Source organism: Schistocerca gregaria, unplaced genomic scaffold (genome assembly GCF_023897955.1).
Source record: "Schistocerca gregaria isolate iqSchGreg1 unplaced genomic scaffold, iqSchGreg1.2 ptg001181l, whole genome shotgun sequence".
NCBI classification, from domain to species: domain Eukaryota; kingdom Metazoa; phylum Arthropoda; class Insecta; order Orthoptera; family Acrididae; genus Schistocerca; species Schistocerca gregaria.
Window position 1 is genome coordinate 42,501 of NW_026062510.1, and position 5,000 is coordinate 47,500.

The window sequence follows — 5,000 nt, forward strand, 5'->3', positions numbered from 1 at the left end:
CACTGCACCTTAACCTAAGTTACACTGCACCTTAACCTAAGTTACACTGCACCTTAACCTAAGTTACACTGCACCTTAACCTAACTTACACTGCACCTTAACCTAACTTACACTGCACCTTAACCTAACTTACACTGCACCTTAACCTAACTTACACTGCACCTTAACCTAACTTACACTGCACCTTAACCTAACTTACACTGCACCTTAACCTAACTTACACTGCACCTTAACCTAACTTACACTGCACCTTAACCTAACTTACACTGCACCTTAACCTAACTTACACTGCACCTTAACCTAACTTACACTGCACCTTAACCTAACTTACACTGCACCTTAACCTAACTTACACTGCACCTTAACTGTCACATGTAACGTCACAGGAATGTAGCTTTGCCTAACAGCAACCCTCTGAACATAGTTCACTGCTTGGATCCTCTGGTGTCATGTGTATTTCTTGATGCCATGGTGCGTACCCTCACATAAAGGTCTTTCGAGTGTTGCGTACTTTCTACACAGTCCCGCTAACCACTGGAAGGGTGTACCGCTACAGAACGAATATCGCCCTCCCCTCCTGCCCTTCCAAGCTGGTCGGTCAGGCGTTTGTTTGTGAAATGAGCCTTGCAGCTGTTCAGTTGCATTCGGTTGTCGATGCAGTCAGTGTACGTTGTGGTACGGCCTGTGTGGACTGTCCGCTGATGTACGCGTAACCCACACTGATCATCCGTCGTTACGTACTGAGTGACATAATGTGGCACATGCTTGACCGTACACCGGCTGCGCCCTACAATGGCGAATCATAAGGGCCATATGTTGTGCACGATGCTACTTGTCTCGTCTCCCCATTACAGCGAGATTGCACTGTTGTACGCCGTACAGACATGTGGTAAGTAGGTACGGACGAAAGTATTGCATGTTGGCCCCCCCCCCCCCCCTCCTCCCTCTGCCGGGAATCAGCGTGAGCCGTCTGTTGATGTAGCGACGAGGGTTTTCCTATTTAATCGTATTGCCCCACACAACATGATAGCACGGTGGACCGCGTTCCACATCTGCGACATGCTACAGAGGCCGGTTGACAGTCGACCGCGCAAGGGACATTGCACACGTGCGCGGACCATCTTCCACGTGTTCTCTCGTGTACATGCCGCAGTGTGTATGTGGGCTGATGTAGCGTGTCGTGACACATAACATGCAGGCATGCCAGAATCGTAGATTTCGCAAATGTAGATTGACGTATACGTTTGCTGCCAAAGATCCGCAAATGAACGGGAAATCAGTTGTTGAGCGGTTGTTCGCGCTGCAGGTGCATCGGTGATAGCGACGATCGGTACATCTGTGAACCGGTTGTTTCGGCGGTACCCGCCATGCCCCCGAACCTGAGTTGGCCATGTGGGTATGAAGCGATACGAGGCTGTGGCTTGGCGGGACAGTCCCCGGCCGGTGAGGGGGGGCCGCCCGGCGTGCTGGCCGCGCGCTGCGTGAGCGCACGCACTACAGCCGGCTGGTGGGGGGCGCCCAGTGGCAGGAGCGCCGGCCGACGGGCCCGGCTGGCGTCCCAGCTATGCGCCGGCGCACCCTGCGCGCGGCGCCAGGCGGCCAAAGTGGGTTCTGCCGAGCCCGGTGCGAAGCGCGGTGGACATCTGCAGTGTGCTGGTCCGATTGCGGACTGTGTGCGTTGAGGATGCGCCGCCGCCCGGCACTCGGCGTCGCGACGCCGTCTGCTGCTCGGTCGCCCCCAGCGGTTCTCGCAGGTGGTTTGTATCGCAGCTCTGCGGACGTGTTGGCGCGTGCGCTGTGCTGGGAGAGTTCGCTTCTGCACCCAAGTGGGGCTTTGCCCTTCTGTGGCGCTGGCGTTGGAGCTGCCGGTCACCGTAGGTGGCGCGTGTTGTTTCCCGCCGGCAATGCCACGACAGCACGCTCCCGGGCCTCTGTCGGCAGCGGCAAGCTCAGTTGGGAGCACGGGTGTTCGCACTGAAAGCGTCTACTCGCCTATCTCCGGGCGATTGCGCCTCTCTCGAACCCGACCAAGTACTTAGGACGGCGCTGCGCGCCGCCGGGACCTGAGAGGGTTTCGAGGTGTATCGTGCAGGGGAGCTCAGCCTCCTCCTGTTTGCAGAATAATTGAGCGGACGCTTGCGTGTTCGCGCGGGCCCTCGGCCGGCTGCTCAGCTCTCGTTGACGCAGCTCCCTGGTTGATCCTGCCAGTAGTCATATGCTTGTCTCAAAGATTAAGCCATGCATGTCTCAGTACAAGCCGCATTAAGGTGAAACCGCGAATGGCTCATTAAATCAGTTATGGTTCCTTAGATCGTACCCACGTTACTTGGATAACTGTGGTAATTCTAGAGCTAATACATGCAAACAGAGTCCCGACCAGAGATGGAAGGGACGCTTTTATTAGATCAAAACCAATCGGATTGGCTCGTCTGGTCCGTTTGCCTTGGTGACTCTGAATAACTTTGGGCTGATCGCACGGTCCTCGTACCGGCGACGCATCTTTCAAATGTCTGCCTTATCAACTGTCGATGGTAGGTTCTGCGCCTACCATGGTTGTAACGGGTAACGGGGAATCAGGGTTCGATTCCGGAGAGGGAGCCTGAGAAACGGCTACCACATCCAAGGAAGGCAGCAGGCGCGCAAATTACCCACTCCCGGCACGGGGAGGTAGTGACGAAAAATAACGATACGGGACTCATCCGAGGCCCCGTAATCGGAATGAGTACACTTTAAATCCTTTAACGAGTATCTATTGGAGGGCAAGTCTGGTGCCAGCAGCCGCGGTAATTCCAGCTCCAATAGCGTATATTAAAGTTGTTGCGGTTAAAAAGCTCGTAGTTGGATTTGTGTCCCACGCTGTTGGTTCACCGCCCGTCGGTGTTTAACTGGCATGTATCGTGGGACGTCCTGCCGGTGGGGCGAGCCGAAGGCGTGCTTGCGCGTCCCGAGGCGGACCCCGTTGAAATCCTACCAGGGTGCTCTTAGTTGAGTGTCTCGGTGGGCCGGCACGTTTACTTTGAACAAATTAGAGTGCTTAAAGCAGGCAAGCCCGCCTGAATACTGTGTGCATGGAATAATGGAATAGGACCTCGGTTCTATTTTGTTGGTTTTCGGAACCCGAGGTAATGATTAATAGGGACAGGCGGGGGCATTCGTATTGCGACGTTAGAGGTGAAATTCTTGGATCGTCGCAAGACGAACAGAAGCGAAAGCATTTGCCAAGTATGTTTTCATTAATCAAGAACGAAAGTTAGAGGTTCGAAGGCGATCAGATACCGCCCTAGTTCTAACCATAAACGATGCCAGCCAGCGATCCGCCGCAGTTCCTCCGATGACTCGGCGGGCAGCCTCCGGGAAACCAAAGCTTTTGGGTTCCGGGGGAAGTATGGTTGCAAAGCTGAAACTTAAAGGAATTGACGGAAGGGCACCACCAGGAGTGGAGCCTGCGGCTTAATTTGACTCAACACGGGAAACCTCACCAGGCCCGGACACCGGAAGGATTGACAGATTGATAGCTCTTTCTTGATTCGGTGGGTGGTGGTGCATGGCCGTTCTTAGTTGGTGGAGCGATTTGTCTGGTTAATTCCGATAACGAACGAGACTCTAGCCTGCTAACTAGTCGCGTGACATCCTTCGTGCTGTCAGCGATTACTTTTCTTCTTAGAGGGACAGGCGGCTTCTAGCCGCACGAGATTGAGCAATAACAGGTCTGTGATGCCCTTAGATGTTCTGGGCCGCACGCGCGCTACACTGAAGGAATCAGCGTGTCTTCCTAGGCCGAAAGGTCGGGGTAACCCGCTGAACCTCCTTCGTGCTAGGGATTGGGGCTTGCAATTGTTCCCCATGAACGAGGAATTCCCAGTAAGCGCGAGTCATAAGCTCGCGTTGATTACGTCCCTGCCCTTTGTACACACCGCCCGTCGCTACTACCGATTGAATGATTTAGTGAGGTCTTCGGACTGGTACGCGGCATCGACTCTGTCGTTGCCGATGCTACCGGAAAGATGACCAAACTTGATCATTTAGAGGAAGTAAAAGTCGTAACAAGGTTTCCGTAGGTGAACCTGCGGAAGGATCATTACCGACTAGACTGCATGTCTTTCGATGTGCGTGTCGTGTCGCGCAACACGCTACCTGTACGGCAGTAGCCGTGCGCCGCGTGCGGAACCACGCGTGCCTCTCAAAACTAGCGCAAGTGTTGTTGTGTGGTACGAGCGCTGAAGCTCTGGAGCGGCTGGCCTGCGGCACCTGGCGCCTGGCGCCGGTTTTGAATGACTTTCGCCCGAGTGCCTGTCCGCTCCGGTGTGGAGCCGTACGACGCCCATCGGCCGTCAGGCCGTTGGACACAAAGTAATGGAACAGGGGCCGTCAAACGCCTCAGTCCCGCCTCTGCAACTGTCTTGAAAGAGACGGTGGAGAACTGAAAAGATAAAGATCACCCAGGACGGTGGATCACTCGGCTCGTGGGTCGATGAAGAACGCAGCAAATTGCGCGTCGACATGTGAACTGCAGGACACATGAACATCGACGTTTCGAACGCACATTGCGGTCCATGGATTCCGTTCCCGGGCCACGTCTGGCTGAGGGTCGGCTACGTATACTGAAGCGCGCGGCGTTTGTCCCGCTTCGGGCGCCTGGGAGTGTCGTGGTCGCCTGTGTGGCCGGCCGCGTCTCCTTAAACGTGCGATGCGCGCCCGTCGCCTGGCGGTTCGCATACCGGTGCTTTCTCGGTAGCGTGCACAGCCGGCTGGCGGTGTGGCGTGCGACACCTCGTACAACGACCTCAGAGCAGGCGAGACTACCCGCTGAATTTAAGCATATTACTAAGCGGAGGAAAAGAAACTAACAAGGATTCCCCCAGTAGCGGCGAGCGAACAGGGAAGAGTCCAGCACCGAACCCCGCAGGCTGCCGCCTGTCGTGGCATGTGGTGTTCGGGAGGGTCCACTACCCCGACGCCTCGCGCCGAGCCCAAGTCCAACTTGAATGAGGCCACGGCCC

At 55.5% G+C, this 5,000-nt stretch overlaps 3 non-coding genes across 3 annotated transcripts in view; all 3 read left to right on the forward strand.

Annotated features, from left to right (window-relative positions):
- Positions 1-2,188: 2,188 nt before the first annotated feature.
- LOC126329407 (small subunit ribosomal RNA) lies at positions 2,189-4,081 on the forward strand. The gene has a single exon (XR_007562274.1). It is a non-coding gene; the product is annotated as a small subunit ribosomal RNA (ribosomal RNA).
- A 355-nt stretch (positions 4,082-4,436) lies between these two features.
- LOC126329418 (5.8S ribosomal RNA) lies at positions 4,437-4,591 on the forward strand. The gene has a single exon (XR_007562284.1). It is a non-coding gene; the product is annotated as a 5.8S ribosomal RNA (ribosomal RNA).
- Positions 4,592-4,779: 188 nt separating this feature from the next.
- The window catches only part of LOC126329415 (large subunit ribosomal RNA), a 4,222-nt gene continuing 4,001 nt past the window's right edge, over positions 4,780-5,000 (forward strand). Inside the window, exon 1 of the ribosomal RNA XR_007562281.1 lies at positions 4,780-5,000. This exon is cut by the window's right edge and continues 4,001 nt beyond it. This is a non-coding gene — a ribosomal RNA (large subunit ribosomal RNA).